The following is a 16,144-nucleotide window of genomic DNA, read 5'->3' on the forward strand; positions in this document are numbered from 1 at the left end:
TTAAAAAATGTATCTCCTCAATGAGGTTTTCAGTAGAAGTTTTTAATTTAATCCTCGTTAACGCACGCAACAGAAGTTAGACGATCAACCTCGATTCCAGTTTGAAGACTCTTCAGGTACGTACAATTCAAGATACCAATTATGAAAATCGATCAAATAGTTTTCGAGATATCGGGATGTAAATGTTATATAGGTCAACCTGTATGTAAAAGAATAGTAATCCAAGTTTCCGAAAAATTATAAGATATGAACGAAAACCATATTATTAGAGTATAATCAATTGAAGTTACATTTGACTAACTAGACATTAATAAATGTTAATATTAATATTGGTAATGAACTACTCTAAATTGGTCAGAAAAAAACCAGATTTCATCAAATGTACATTTTTACATTCAGCTAAAGTAAATTGGTCAAAAATTACATCGAACCAACCACATTAACTAAATTAAATTAATCCTGAATTATTTTTAATCGACCAGGTTTTGTTAAATATATGTAGATTGTATTAAATAAGATTGCATGTCATATATTTCCTATTTGTAACGTCAAATACCGTTTATATTTATTCATGCAATAATAAAGATCCCAATGATGTAGGATTTCACCTGCATTAGTAAAACAGTCCATGTCGCTGAAAGGTGTACACGTGGAACCGTGCATCCCAAAAAGCTATTAAATCTGTTTCCGTGCGCAAAAAGTGAAGCTGAGGAATTCCGCAGGCGACACCCTGTACGCACTCGAGGAAACAAAACCTCGCTTTCGGAGTCGCTGGTGTGAGTTATGTGGCACGATCCCCTGGAAGACGCATTCCTACGGCTGTCTGGAAGAGTAATGAAACTTTTTACGTGCTTATAAGCTTCTTATGAATGTTTCACTATCTCCGTCACAGGCGAGGGTCCTTCAGCCCTCTGCATGGAACTCCACTGTTAAGAAATCGCACCCATAGACGCTATCTCAACCGAAATTCGCTGTAAAAAGAGGAATAACACAGTATCTGTTTGCATGTTATTAACCGTGCGGATGTAGCGATAAAGTAAATGCATGTTTCACCAGCGTCACGCGAAAAATGCTGGTTCCGCGAAAAGCAGGGAGATCGGCGGGATTTAAATTGTCTGCTATTATTCTGCGTTTACCGAGTAATCCGAGTGTATTATTATTATCATTTTAATGCTCTTATTACTCTAATTAGAAGATAGTGCACACGTAACGGACAAAGAGCTGTTGAAGTAGCGCGTACAAACGAAGCACGAGTCAAAGCTGTTGTTAAATCTCAAAGCAGCTTCGAGGAAAAAATAATTTGATTTGTGACGCAAATATGGACAAAGTATTTCAGGACCAATATACCGATATTTATGAAACGCTCTGTTCAAAATTTTAATTAAAAATAATGTGGAGCTTTTTGAAGAGTACATCATACCGGGTTAGCCGGCGAAACTTTAATTACATTTTTCTCGAAACAATATTTTTCAACAACGTTACCAGCATAACTCGGTAGTAATTGTGTCCTAGCCCATATAATTTTGTTCTCAATATTCCAAATAATATTGTTTATCGCAAAATTATTAATCAGTTTTACAGTTTTAATCATTGATTCTCATAATCAAGTTTTTCATAATGATGCAAAATCAATTGCTCCCTTTACTGTCATTATACATTATGATTTTCAATTTTTCCCAGTTCCACTTTGTTTTTCAGAAGCGACAGAAGTACGAACTTATGAACGAACCCCTTTTGTATAAAAGTATAACTGACTATTTATTTATACGGAGTAATTTGAAATATACAAAAATTAGGAGTAACTAACAATGATGATAACTATTAATCAGAAGTAGAAATTCCGTTCTTCAATTTGAATTTTGTTAGAATCAAATCGGATGATTCCACCCCGAGTTCATTTTTATAAATAAACAATTGTTTAAGAATATCTGACAATGATAATGAATACTTATTAGAAAGTAGAAATTACGCCCTTCAATTTGCATTTTGTTAGAATGAAATCGGACGATTCCACGCCATGTTAAGTATTTCAAAGTTACATACATTGTTATAAAAAAAAAACAAATGTTTTAGAGTATCCAACAATGATAATAATAACCCATTAGATAGTAGAAAATCCGTTTTTTAATTTGCATTTTGTTAGAATAAAATCGGACGGTTCTACGCCAAGTTACGACATGTCAAAGTTTCCTATTTTATAGACAGTTACGAATGACTGACACACGCAGTGACCTATATACATACAGCGTCCTTGCAAGACCGTTCCAATTCCGAGAAATACTAGTAAACATTGTAGTAGTAATTCCTGGAAGAAACCCCCTCTAAATTCCGAGAAATAATAGTAAACATTGTAGTATTTTCTGGTTGGAAAACCCCTCAAAGTTCTTTAAAAGAGAAACATTTATATCTACTTTTCTTTTCGAATGATTTTGATAAAATTTGGTATACAAGGGTTTTGGGGGTCGCTAATTCCAAATTTGACATCAGAATTTAGAAATTGAAAATGGCGGACCGGATATAGCAACACAAAATTCGAAAAGTGATTCGATTTTTATGAAACTTGGTGTACAGGGGTTTTTGAGGTAGGTGATTTCAGATCTGAACTCAAAATTTAATAATTCAAAATGGCGGATCTAATACGGCAGGACAAAATGCGAAAAGTGATTCGATTTCAATGAAACTTCATGTACAGGGGGTTTTGAGGTCGCTGATTCCAGATCTGAACTCAGAATTTAGAAATTCAAAATGGCGGACCCAGGATGGTGACTCAAATTGCGAAAAACGATTAGTATTTGATAAAACTTGGTATACAGGGGTTTTTCGGGTCGCTGATCCCACATCTGAACTCAGAATGTAGAAATTCAAAATAGTTGATCCAAGATGGCGACTCAAATTGCGAGAAACGATCACAAAAAAAAGGGTCATTATCTTCATTTCAAAATAACATAAGTAAAATCGTCACTGGCTCTCCAACTACGGCTACGCAAGATGCTCGTCGAATATCGGCAAAATCGTCGAGAGTTGCTACATCGTCCTAGCGAAAATGTGTTCGAGCGCAAACGATTAAAAATCATGGTCCAGCCAAGCCTGTTACGCAAATATGGACAAAGCCCTGTACACGCCCTTTTAAGAGCAAATCTCGCACAAAGGACCCGGAAATTTGAACCAGGGATATTTAACGCCTCCGTTATTTCAATAACATCTAAACGGCTGCACCAGGGTCTTCCTCCATCGTTTCAATTTCAACGAGTACACCCATCCCGGTGGTTCTGTTTGATCGCGCTCGGGCGCACTCGTGTTCCTTGTTTTAACGCGGGCGGCCAATCTCGCCCACGCCTCCGACCGCGGGCAAATATGTACAGGTTCATGAGGGGAAGGGGCGGTTGTGTGGGCGCGCAAGCTAGCAAGGGCAAACAGCAGCCCGTGCACGGCGATCCGCGAGCCTCGAAAATCGTAGGCGGGTTTGCGAAAGTAGGCTGGAAGCTTAAACGCGGCTCAAGCAACTGTACCAACCGCCGGAATCGTATGTGGTTTCCAGGAAAGTAGGATGGAGGTTTTAACGCCGTGGAAAGAGGGAAGGGGGTGGGGGGGAGGTTTGCCTGATCCTTTTCGTTGGGACGGAGGTGGGGGTTGCTGAAAGGGGGTAATCCGGCCCACGGACGGACCGGCGGGGGAGTTTTCTAATTTGAATGTTTGATGTCGGATCGCCTTTTGTTTCCGGCTTGGGCCACGACGGCAGCGAGAAGAAATAAGAGCAGTTACATCCAACCCCCACCACACACCTCCGCGCCCCCGACCTGCCACACTACCACCACCCCCACAGCTTTCCTTTCTACCTTATCCATTGTTTCCCACCTGATTCTCTCTGCTACCATTTGTGACCTCCTCCCGCCACTTTGCCAGCGATGGGATCAAGCATGGCGCGAGTCGTGAAACTTGAGGCTCGGATTCTTCGTGGCGTCACAAGGGATGGTATTTATTAGTCTGTGTTGGATGTAATGAGATTCACGCGAAATCTCTGTATAACTAAACACTTTTCCAAATGAAACATTTTTCTTTTTTCTTTTAATACAGCTCAAATAGTATACCGTGTATCCGATCGTTTCACATTTTTAACGAAAGTATACTTAATTACAATAAAACGGATTATGTAATTTGAGTGTCAATTACGACTACGTTAATTAATTTTATATTTTGTAAAAAAAGAAATCGTAAAGATAAGTTTGAAAGCATGTAAAAAACTTATGTACATGTGTGTATAACTAAACACTGTTTGAAATATATGAATTTGAATTTAGGCTTAGCTTACTTGGTATACAGCGAGGGTACAAGCATTTGCGTATATGCATCCAGTTTTTAACTACATATAATATAGCTAGAATTGCAAGAACCTGTAGCTCTATTAAATCAGATAATTTGAAACAAATTCCAAGCAAAGGTAGTATATCAGTAATAAATAGTCTATTACCATGTTAAATCTCAGACCCGTAGCTTTTATTAAAGATCTTATCGAATCTTCATAAGACTGATTTTATGTTTTCCCATCTACATATACGATAAGCGTCGTAACTTTTCCCAGTCGCTAGCCTCACGAAGTTAGACTAAAACATCTGATTGAATGCGACTTGCAATTTCTTCCAGAACTAAACTTTTCTTTCCCAATCTATTCCTTATCAGGCAGTCTTATGAAAACTATTTAAACTTACAGTTAGAAACGCTTCTACGACTACGATATTAAGACTTTTCTTCTTTCTCAAAGTGAACGAAATCCTACATTCCATAAAACTCTATGTTATACGTCTTTCTATCACTTGATCTGGTGATGGCCAACGCATGTCTATTCTAATTAGAGGGAACAGAAGTAATTCTAATCTTTTAAAAGGGTACTTCTTCTTTCATCAGTTTTGAGTCAATTTTCATGATTTGTTTGCAATCAAAGAATTGGATATAAACTTATGAAATTTGTTACGTTTATTTACACACAACATTTATAGTTGTCTTGTTTAATTTGTTTACCTGAATTGACCCTGATTGCCACGTGATATAAGCGGCTATAACTTTGACAATTTAAAATTTCGTTTAATATAATTTGGTAGAAATATTTTAAATGCCCGCCAAAAAGATTATAGATGAAATCTATTTTTTTATCTAATACAAAAGAATAGCACCTGAAATTAAACAAGTTACCTATTTCAATAATTCTGGTAAGTGTATTATTTAAAATTGAGTGGCTTCAAGAAGACCTTCGAAATTCGTACATTAATCGTCGTAGTAGTTTAAATCCTAAATAAAAAATGAGAAGCCCGTACTTTTAATACCATCTATAACCTTTTAGGAATTTATCAGCGAATAATAAATTTATCTTTCATGTCGTAAAACGAATACTTTCCTTAATTGGCAGAGGTAATTGCTGAATAGAATACAAGCAACTCGAAGGATTATCTTAGCCGATATTCTCTTACTTAGGACCCAAATAGGAACTCGGTTAAGTACATTACAGCCTTCCAGTGTAAGTAGGTTCCCTGTCTCTGATCTAAGACGTAGCTCCTTAATTTAATAAAACGTCACTCAGGTAATGGTCTCAGTGTGATATGGTAAGTGTTGAGGTTGAGACCCGGCGGTGAGACGTAGAGTGTCGTGGCTCTCTGCTGTCCCCCAGGTACTGTTTAAAACGAGTAAACCTATGGAATTCTCCCGTTCTCGTCTGCTCCTTTGGGCATTCATCTTCTGTATTATTAATCGGAATCACCCTACACATCATTGTTTCAAGTATTCCAAACTCCGTTACTGTGCATACGCTCATTTAAATATTCGCTGAGCCACTGGGGGAGTTCCTTTATAAGACAATATTCCTAAGATGCTAAATTGTAAGAAAATACAAAGAAAAAGAAACCGACTCTTGAGACCATAAAGATACCGTTCCTCCTCTACCGCATCCTCTATCTACCATCGACTTCGACTCCTAGGTGGATTTAGATTTCATTTTAACTTCGTCCAAGGCTTTCATTGAGCCACGAAGAACAAGGAGGCGTCGATTACTCTCCCTCGAGCCACGGTATCACGCTACCGAAAGAAAACGACGAACCAAAATTACGATCGCATGATAGGATGATCCTCGTAACGCGAATTCGACGAACCACCGCTCTCTCCATCCCGAATTCCTTCGATTTTTAGGCGAAGCGGCTCCCAAGAGCGGCATCTCGTACTTTTATCTCCGCGGCGCGTCGCACGATATAGCCAATTAACTCTGTGTAAATGCTAATACGAAAAACCATCGAAGCTGCAGTAACAGGATACTGCAGCCGCCTCTAAAAATGTCGTAAAGGTAAGTTTGCAAGCTCTATCTTTCCCCACGTTCGCCACTTAGCGTTCCTTGGTTCCTTCGGTGAATTTTGTTCGCACGTACGATCCCGCGTAAAATCCGCGCGACTGCCGCGAGTAACTCGGCCCTACCTTCGCCATTTAAATGCTAATGCCGTCTTCGCTCGAACGTGTGCGAGCGTCTTGGGAGGCTCCGTGGCGTGATCGCAAAAATTTGTCCCTTCTGAAAGGAAACGCGGCCGTCTCGAGAGAAATAAGCTCGCGCGATCAACGGAGGACGTTGCTGTTAACACTGGAAGGAACGGAGTTTCCGTCTATCTAAACGTGCCGTCGCGCCGCGCAGGGACGCGACGCGTTAGGGAAACGGGACGTTGGCAGAAGGAAAGAGTTCTCCGAAAGGAGCTTGTTTCGTTGGAAGGAACGGAACATGTCGGAGTTTCGTTGGTACATTAATGAAACGCGCGCGAGAAAAGGCTTTCGTATAGGGTCTTCCATTAAGGAGCGAGCCCTACCTAGGACAGCCCAGAAAAAGGAGTACACTTACGAATTTTTTCGGAGGAAACGGAAATTGTTCTGGTAATAAGTTTTAGGGTATTCGAAGGAATATTTCTTAGTACATGTGTCACAATTTTTGTATTTAAGAATATTTTAAATTAGCAAAGCTGCTGCGGTGTTATTGTTTACATTTACATATAGTTTCATATATGTGAGAACCGCAGTGATATGTATAATTTATTTTGAAATAGGAAAATCTATAGAGAGAGAAAAACAATAGGAAGACTTCGCGAAAGGAACAAGGAAAGTAGTGCTCAATACTTGTTCGCAAGCTGTTAGGTAGTAACTGGAGCTACAAGGCACTTAGGTTTTATTTTATAATAATTGACTTCGTATGATAAGTCAATAAATTTGTCTATGTAAATCCTATTTTTCTGGAGATAAAAATATATATGATAAAAGATATAAGGTGTAATTAAAGCAGCATGAATATCAAGCATTTAACTACACAATAAAATACATATGGAGATAGTGGTAGGTGAAAGAAATAAAATGATATTCTTAATTACACGCATTAATGGATACGATTGATCGAAATATACTTTTAACAGATTTAATGTGAGATATTTATTAATACATTCCCAGGTATGCAATTAAATTGATATTGATAATAATTATTGTTATTTCCAACGAAGGTTAACTACTTTATCCGCATCGTGAAAATAATGAAATGATATGACTGATTTTGCACTCGATTGCGAAACAGTAATTATTTATTAATATTCGAACAACGCAAAGGGAATTCAGTTTATTTGCAACTGGTATTTTTATTCTCTTTTGGCGAATTACGTGAAATATTCAAACTAATTCATAAATTAACCAGGGAATTTCGTTACAGTATATACATTTCCTTGCGCGAATGAAACCGTCGCCTGTCGAGGTCTCCAACTTTAATGTTGTTTTTCTCATAATTACTCTCTCCCAACCTAGGTACCTAAAAACTCCGACACTAATGAACCAATCTTGATGAAATTTGACACGTGTATAAAGTAATTGTCTGTTTATCGTCAGAACTTTACCCAGTATGATATATTCTGCCACTTTTTCGTAATTAAGGAACTGTCTCGCATTTCCTGTAAGTTTATTATTCTACTTCGAAGCGTCGAAATACTGAACACGAAACAATGACATTTTGTTGCTTCAAAAGAGAACTGAACAAATCAGGGTACTATTAGCGTATGTTTTGTTCGTCTAAGCACTTCGGTTCATACATATTTTTAGAAAATTAATACTTTTGTTTTAAAGAATATGCCTAAGCATTCCGAATTACAAGACCTCCTTCAGCCACATTTTCACTTGTTCGTTGCACGATGTGAGATATACAGTCAGTTCCATAAAGATTCGTACCTTCTATGTCTATTCAAGAAATCTGTCTAAGTTAAATGATATGTTTGATATTTTCAAATAAATATTCCATTATAAATACAAATAAGTGTAATATTTATTCACGTACGTATTTATAATGAAATATTTATTTGTAAATATCAAACCCATCATTTAATTTAGTCAGACTTCTTTAATAGACATAGAAGATCAAATTTCTTTTCAAAGATAATCATGTATTGAGAAGATGATTAAATGTGTTTCGTTGCGAGTGATATTGTCTTCAGAATGCAATAAAGTTAAGAAACGATAGAACTACAATCTTTAATAACTACCTGTCTATATTTATGAAAAATACAAAGAATCAGTTCGTAACAAAACAGTTTCAGAATGTAACATGGTATATGTAACTGACATGTCATTACGAGTTTGATTTTGAATCTCCTAGGGTTATACTCGTAAAGTCGAAGTTCTTAAAAAAGTTTACCAAAGCCAAAGGTTAACCGCGCCTTGCAAAGGTGTTTCAAGTGGGCACCGCGCGACGTGTTGCGCAAGTGGGAACGCCGCTTTAGCAGAAAGGCTAACGAATAGAGAGGTGGCTGGTGGACGAAGGCATTGTTGAAAACTCGTGCATGCCGGATATTCACGATTACTCAGTCAAATTCTCGTTTTTTGTTCGCGAACAGTGTTCCACGAAACTCCCGTGGAAAAGTTACAGTACCACAAAATCTGTACACAGAGGCTGGGGACACTGGTAGGGAGGTTCTTGAAGGAATAAAAAGGGTCAACGTCCCGATACGATATACGCTTCAATTCCAGCCGTGACTCAACCGAGTAAAGTACGTACCGACATCTGGCAGTGATAAAATCTTTTTCGAGTATTTCCTGTATTTTTCTAAAGGCGACCGAGAATTTCGAGCATCCCTGGTAAGTCCTCGCGATCGACGACAAACGTTTCTCTTCCATATCGCTCGAGAGCGAAGGAAACACAGTAGCGGCGAGTTTTTCCCGGATCGACGTGGATTCGTCTTACAGAAATGTGCACTTTAGAGTGATGATAAAAAGCGCGTCGACTATCCTCTCTACCCCGCGTCGTTCGAAACCTACTTCCGTCTCACTCCACCGTTTTTGCTTCTTCGCTTCTGCTCGCGACACTTCTCGTATCGGATCTCCTGTCTGGATTTCGACGTCCGCCGTCGTACCCACTCCCCTTCATATAAATGGTAATGTTACACGTCGGCGGGGGCCACGGTTAAAAATTTTCGTTCGGGAAAACGAAGTCGCAAATTTCAGGGCGGACAGAACTCCCATAACGCGCGGCCACGTAAGGTGAAACGTTCCTTTTTAACTATCGATCTCGCACCAGAATCCCGTGGCGCTCTTATCGCGTAAATAATGCGCCACCTTCTCGCGGACGGTTATTAATATTTCTCCATCTTGCAAGCAAAAACTGGTCCAAGGATATTCCCCTGGAATCCGCTGAAATCGTGAACCCCGCTACGAAGAAAACTCTTATCACAAGATCGTTTCTGCCTTTCGATACGTCCTCATCCTGTCCTCTAGACCCTTAGTTCTGCCTTTCAATTCCCACTTTACGGAAGCTTCCCCTCAGGTCTGATAAGACCGCGCGTCCTATCACCAAGTTTACATCGGTTTCTCTGTTCGATCTTTTCTCCGAGCAAAGCGACTTTTAACGGGACGTTTTCCTCGAGGAAGAGGCGCGAGTATTTCGAAAGACCCTGAATGACACTAGTCGAAGACGATCGCGGTGCTATTTCAGCGAACAACTCGTCCGGGAAGGTCAGCGCGGTATTGCGGTACATTTAAACGCGGCCAAGTCTGTCGAGAAGGAAAAAGAGACTTTTCCTGGACAAGTTTCAGCGAGAAGCCCTCGTTAAGCACGAACTGGCCTCGAAGACGCGCGCTATTGGCCGGTCCGGTGCCAACGGCACGTTGGATTTCGCGCCAAATGCGCCGGCCAAGGAAACGTACACGCTCGAACGATTCCTTATCGTATATTCAAAGCCGGGGCCAAAAGGGGGGACTCGAGTGGAACGAAGATTGCAAAGTAGCGACGCGACGATCGGCGGCCGAGAGTCAGGGAAAATTCATCGAATTTCCCCCGAGGATTCAGCGAACCAGTTTAGCAAATGGGCTCCGTCTCAATTTTCGGTTCGAAGAATTTCATTCGCTCGCCGAATCGTCTCGGCAAATGAAATCGACTAGGTAAGATCCAGCGGAATCTATTGCGAGCATTCCCTTCTATACCTCGATTAGCCTCGCGAATGCGGAGGAACAACATCCCATTTTGAATCCCCGAAGATGTTACAAACTTCGAAACTTACAGACTACTCAGCAAAAGTGACTCCCTATAGGATTAAATCTGAGAGTTCAAAGGCTCGTTTATGTTAGCGACTTTCCAGCGACTCAACTGTCGGTACGGTTTAGCAGGGGTGGTAAAGCATCGTCGCATAGCGGAGTAGCGGTTGTCCAAGTATGGGCTACAAGCTCCATGCCTTTTAGCGCTTCGACCAGACTCTCTGGCGCACGAGAAAATCGCTAGCATGAAAGAGCTCTAAAAGCTACGGGGATCGGTTAGTCCGTTACTCACTTGGAATATCCCAAACGCTGTTCCGAGGTGTTCATTTGTCCGCGCAACCGTCGTCACGATCATTACTCTCTCGAGGATCTCTTTCTGCTTCTTCCGCTTTCACACTTCACGCTGTGTTCTCCCCCTGTCTGTGTCTATCCCTGGGTACTCTTTCGACCACAAACACCGTGTACCAACCGCTTGTAAGCAACGAGAAACCGCGCGGGACGACGTATCACGGTGGCGGTCTATGCGTCGTCGTGCATCCTTGGCATACACGGCACACACATACGGGCGCTCTCGGTGCACCACAAATCGCAGACACCAGGAACCGCGTCGAGAGCTATAGAGACCATCCTCAGACGGCTGTCCAAACGCGTTCCGACGACAGGATCGTGGAACGGGCGCTCATGATACCCGCAAATATCGACGTCGTTCGATCCAACGCCGACGACGATCGATTCGGTCGAATCAATCTGGGTCTACGATCCTTGGCTCGCCGATCACCGAATCCCTCCGCGTTCCCCTTGAAACTCCATTCGCGTCGGATCTCTCTGGAGTGGGTCAGCGGGAATCAGCTGCTGCTCGGGGTAGCAGGTGATACCAAGTTCAAATCAGTTTCGTAGACACGGCGATTCCGTTTGTTTCCACGACAGTTCCATTTTGCCTGACAGAAACTTTATCGCGGTGGATCGTTCGGATATAAGCTGTTGCCAGAGTCCACAGCCACGCAGAGGGAAACTGCGGAAGCGTGTCCCCGAAAAGCACGTACAGGCGCTTCTGGTTGAGGGGAAACTGGTGTGTGCGTCCGCGCAGCACGCAACCCACGCGACTACGTGTCCTCGACTGGAGGCGCCTGCGGTCCAGGCTGCCACGCAGTATACTGAGCCGTGCCGGCTGCCCGGGAGAACCCGTGGGTGAACGAAGCTCCCCGAAATTCTGCGAAGATCCTCGATTCGATACCGCTCTCTTTGGGGTCGCGCACGAGTTGCGAAGAGATGCTGGATTGCGGGGGCGACCGTCAGACCATCGTCACCGTTCGATCCTGCTGGGGTAGCTCCGACTCGACGCCTTTTCTGTATGGGGGAAAAAGAAAGAGATCCATTTACCTATGGTTCGGTGAAGCGACGCGTGGAATTGAAATGGCCAATCGGATGTACGAGATGTTATCTTTGGCGCGCTCGTCAGGGACTTGTTGGTAGCTTTTAATCGTTTTCCAATTTGATCGGTCCGATATAGCGCTCTGGACGTGTGTAGGTGGTTCTGTTGCCATATGGTTTTAATGTGTTCGTGGTGATGATGCTTTATTATTTTGAACGCTGGTAGGTGATTTGGACACCTTGTTCCTATACATATACGAGGAAAGATATAACCCTTTGCACTCCGAATTATATTTCAATTTCGTTACCAGCAGCTCTCAAAGCTTTCAAGTGTTTGATTTGAAATTTATTGGGTTGTCCGGAAAGTCCATGTTGATTTTTGATAGGTGGTACAGGTCTGAATATATCGAAGTGGTTGAAAACGAATAACATGTATCATTCCCTTAAAAGGTGGAAAGGTTGTGGAACAGAATGGCACCTATGTAATTCAATAAACATATATTAAAAGTCAAACATGTTTTTGAATTTTTCTTAGAAATTGGCACGAACTTTCTGGATAACCTAATACTTTAAGTAAAAAAACAAGGCAATTTAAATAAAGAAAGAAAGAATTTGTATTTTGTAATTTTCAAGTGTATGATATCGTCCGAAACAATTTCCAAGATGCAATCCTGGTTTTCTTTCGCACGTTTTACAAAGTGCGCAATTCTTGTGTTTTTCGTTAGAGATGTACGAAAATGAAATGAGGCTTTGCATGTAAACGATCGTGTTTATTTTATGCTCCAAGTCTCATTTAATTTTTCTTATGATTATAAGAAGTGTTCCCAAGTGGTTATACTTCTCTTCTTTGGAAAAAATTACACATATTTTGGCAGCTTCCGATTTAAGACATTTTAACGTATTCAGGCATGATTCGTACATTCAAATAGTCCGAGCATCCCGTACTGCTCGTGTGGGAGAATATTTATTTCCGATCGTGATTCAATCGCAAGTTGCACGAATGCGAAGTGGCTCGTGATTTCAGAACAATGTCTCTAACTTGTGGTAACTTCCAATCCGTTGATGCACTCTACTGTTTATGTTTAGAAGTTCGTGCTACCTGGTTTGTTAGGCGAATACGTAATAACTGTCTGCAAGTATACGATCGCACCTGTTTCATCCTGCGTTATATCTAAGCGTAAACACTGTCGCATGCGCTGAACCCTTCCAAAACAGTTGTCTTTGGTTGGAGCGCAATGTTCGCAAACATAGTCTCTCTGGCTCTCTACTACTAAGATGATGAAATACAATCAAGCTCTGGATCCTTGATCCTTGTTCTACGACTCGCGGAACCATTTTAGTTGGCACTTCTGTGTATCCTTGTGACATAATCCGCAATGTTCTTCCATCTTAAACTGAGATTTTATAAACGTTCTGCTTTGTACAATTCTATTCGTCAATTTTCTTAATTTGCTTCGGAAATTACATTAAAATTAATTACGAATAATTTCATTTCTACATTTGTTATAGAGTACTAATAACTGTATGAAAACAAGAACGTTTCCGTGATTTTTCATCGGAAACTCGTCTTTCATGCACACTCCTAAGCCTTTTTCCTTGATATTGTATCGCATATATTCAAACCCACGGGTTTTTCGTACAAAATTTATAATTTCTCTCTTTCGTTCCTTTCTGTATTAATCTTTTGTCCACGTCGAAATATTTGAATTCGTGAAATTTTAGCGAATGACGACTCAAGCCCTTGCGAATACATCAAAGTGGTTAACGTCATACAAACCACAGCTCTTCGAGAGATTTCTCGTCTCATCAGGAAATGTTGCTGCACCTTGTTAAAACATTACGGATGAATTATTTAGACAGCAGAGAACAACATATCGACGTCGAAACATCGATATTTGCACCGTACGAATATTACTGGAAGCGAAGGCACCGTAATGCAAATGTTTGGAAATGCTAAAAGACTCGACTTTTGCTGCGCCAGCTGCGTCATCGCGCGCGTGGAATTTATAACGCTTTCCTTCATGCCCGTGCATGAATATAAGATAACAGATTAATATAGGATTTAGGAAGAATTGATGGTACCGGCGGCGTGAAATGCATACGTATCCTTTTACTGACCGTGGATGAATAATAGTCGATACAGGGTGTCTGACAATGTTCCAAAATAAGAACAAAAAAAAAAACAACAACGCTGTATAAATGTTTCGCTAAAAAGTAGTAACAAAAATAGGATTCGCGAGGGAAACGCTGTACCACAATTTACATTTCAAAATGTCGCCCGTCACGTCTGACAGCGATATAACAGTAATTTATCGTCGAACGAATTTCCTTCTAATTCTGTTGAATTCCAGCAGTTCAAGTTTCTTTTATTTCATTTCGAGTATCGCGTTGTCGGCTAATAATTAATATGAATTGTTTGCTTTCATGCCGCATATTGACATTAAAAGTATGTTATTGTAGAACACATATCGTGAATTAATATAGTAATATTAATATTTCATTTCATCGAAATGCACGTATTCTCGATACGTTTAACGAATGTTTTCCACATTCGCGTAAGCCGTTAACGCGTAAATCCGCTGGCAGCTTACTGGAGCAATGATAGATTAATAAGAGGTGCAATTTTTTGTTGGGATTATAAACGATTAAGTTTATAATATTATTATTACGATATTTAATTCAATGGCGATGCCATATTATAAGGTTATACGATTGATGTTATAATAAAAACATATATATGGAATTCGCAATAATAATGAATGAAAAGTATTAAGATTATTCAAACTTGTGGAATAAAAACGCAGCGTTCGATACACTTGAAATTATAATAGAAGTTTCTTTCACGACACAGCTGTTTATTCTAGCAGTATTAATTTAAATAAACAATCGTATCTCTTAGAAGTTAATGGTATCCTTTTCAATGTCGGTTTCAATAACCGTATTTTAGCTTCGCGCTATTTCTTATGCGTTATTGTACTGTAGGAAAAGGAAAAAGCAGTTCTGAGTTGAGGGAAACGTGGTGGCATAAGTAAGTAGAATGTGGACTCTGTCGAGTAATTTTTGCTTGTTAGTCGCGAGCTTCACGAGACCTGACTAGAACACGTGACCAAAAACGACGTGCAATTCCTGATTATTACTCTGTTAAAATGAATTCTTGTAGAAGACACCACATTATTACCTTCGTCGAACATTGGTTTGAATATTTTGTCACGAGTAGTTTAATGTTAAGAAATTTGAATAATTAACATGGTAAACTTACTTATTAAATTATTCAATTCAAAATTCATAGAATTTCCCTTGAATTCGTCCTTATCGTCTTAAACGAAAATTTCAAAGGTCCACACGCTGCTTACATCCATTTTCAATTTCCTTTCTTAGGAAATTACTCACGACATTGTGTAATCTTCCCAAGAGACCTGCAATCTCTCTTCGTTTAAGTCTGCCGCGTTCCAAATTCAGTATCAACTGTTTTAGCAGTGCAGCAAGTTCCTAATCTTGAGGAATCGTTAACCGTATAATTAAAATGGATGCAACAAAACAAAATCAAGAGAGTATTCAATTAATGAAAAGGCACATTATAATACAGTGGATGAGCATCCAAAACACCAGTAACCATCAAGATTTCAAATATTAAATAGCAACTGCAATTGTTTACAGTCACAAGGGTTGCTTTTATGATAATTAAATTACTCTCCAAGCAGTTTGTAAAATTCGAGGTATAGTTTCGTATATACGTATTAGCTACAGCATTTCTCAGTAGTTGGAAACCATAATCTTTATATAGAAAGAATTTGCTTTTCAAATTTTTGTTTACACTTCATTGGTGAGACAATAATCGAGTTACAAAGAATCTTCTTAGATGATATATACACACATTTCAAATTTTGATACGTAGCTTTATTATTTCGTAACTAGTGTTGCAATTAAACGTAGACAGAAATTATCGAGGTAAATTCTTTCTGTATGAAGGTTATGTATATACATATATATTTGTACATGTAATTTAAAAAGATAGACATATGTCAGAAAGAAATATTCCAACAATCTTACTTAACCCATTCACTGCCATGCAAATTTAAAGCGTTTTGCTTCAGGCGCCAAGACTTAATACAGATGTGTAATCTAGGTTATTATTTTGATATTAAGAAGTGATATTAAGTTTGTTGTTTTAAAAAGAAAATTTACAAAGCAGAAGGCTATAAACTTACCCCTTTCTGCACTTGTGCCCGAGCCTAAAGGACAAACCGTTTAATCT

The 16,144-nt window shown here is 39.7% G+C and overlaps 1 protein-coding gene across 1 annotated transcript in view; it reads right to left on the minus strand.

Moving 5' to 3' along the window:
- Nucleotides 1-11,628, minus strand: part of LOC128873641 (ly6/PLAUR domain-containing protein 6-like) — a 128,599-nt gene extending 116,971 nt beyond the window's left edge. Inside the window, exon 1 of the mRNA XM_054117339.1 lies at nucleotides 10,811-11,628. The gene's annotated coding sequence lies outside the window, so the exon portion shown is untranslated. The remainder of the gene's footprint in view (nucleotides 1-10,810) is intronic.
- Nucleotides 11,629-16,144: the final 4,516 nt, after the last annotated feature.

Source organism: Hylaeus volcanicus, chromosome 3, assembly GCF_026283585.1.
Source record: "Hylaeus volcanicus isolate JK05 chromosome 3, UHH_iyHylVolc1.0_haploid, whole genome shotgun sequence".
Classification (NCBI taxonomy): Eukaryota; Metazoa; Arthropoda; class Insecta; order Hymenoptera; family Colletidae; genus Hylaeus; species Hylaeus volcanicus.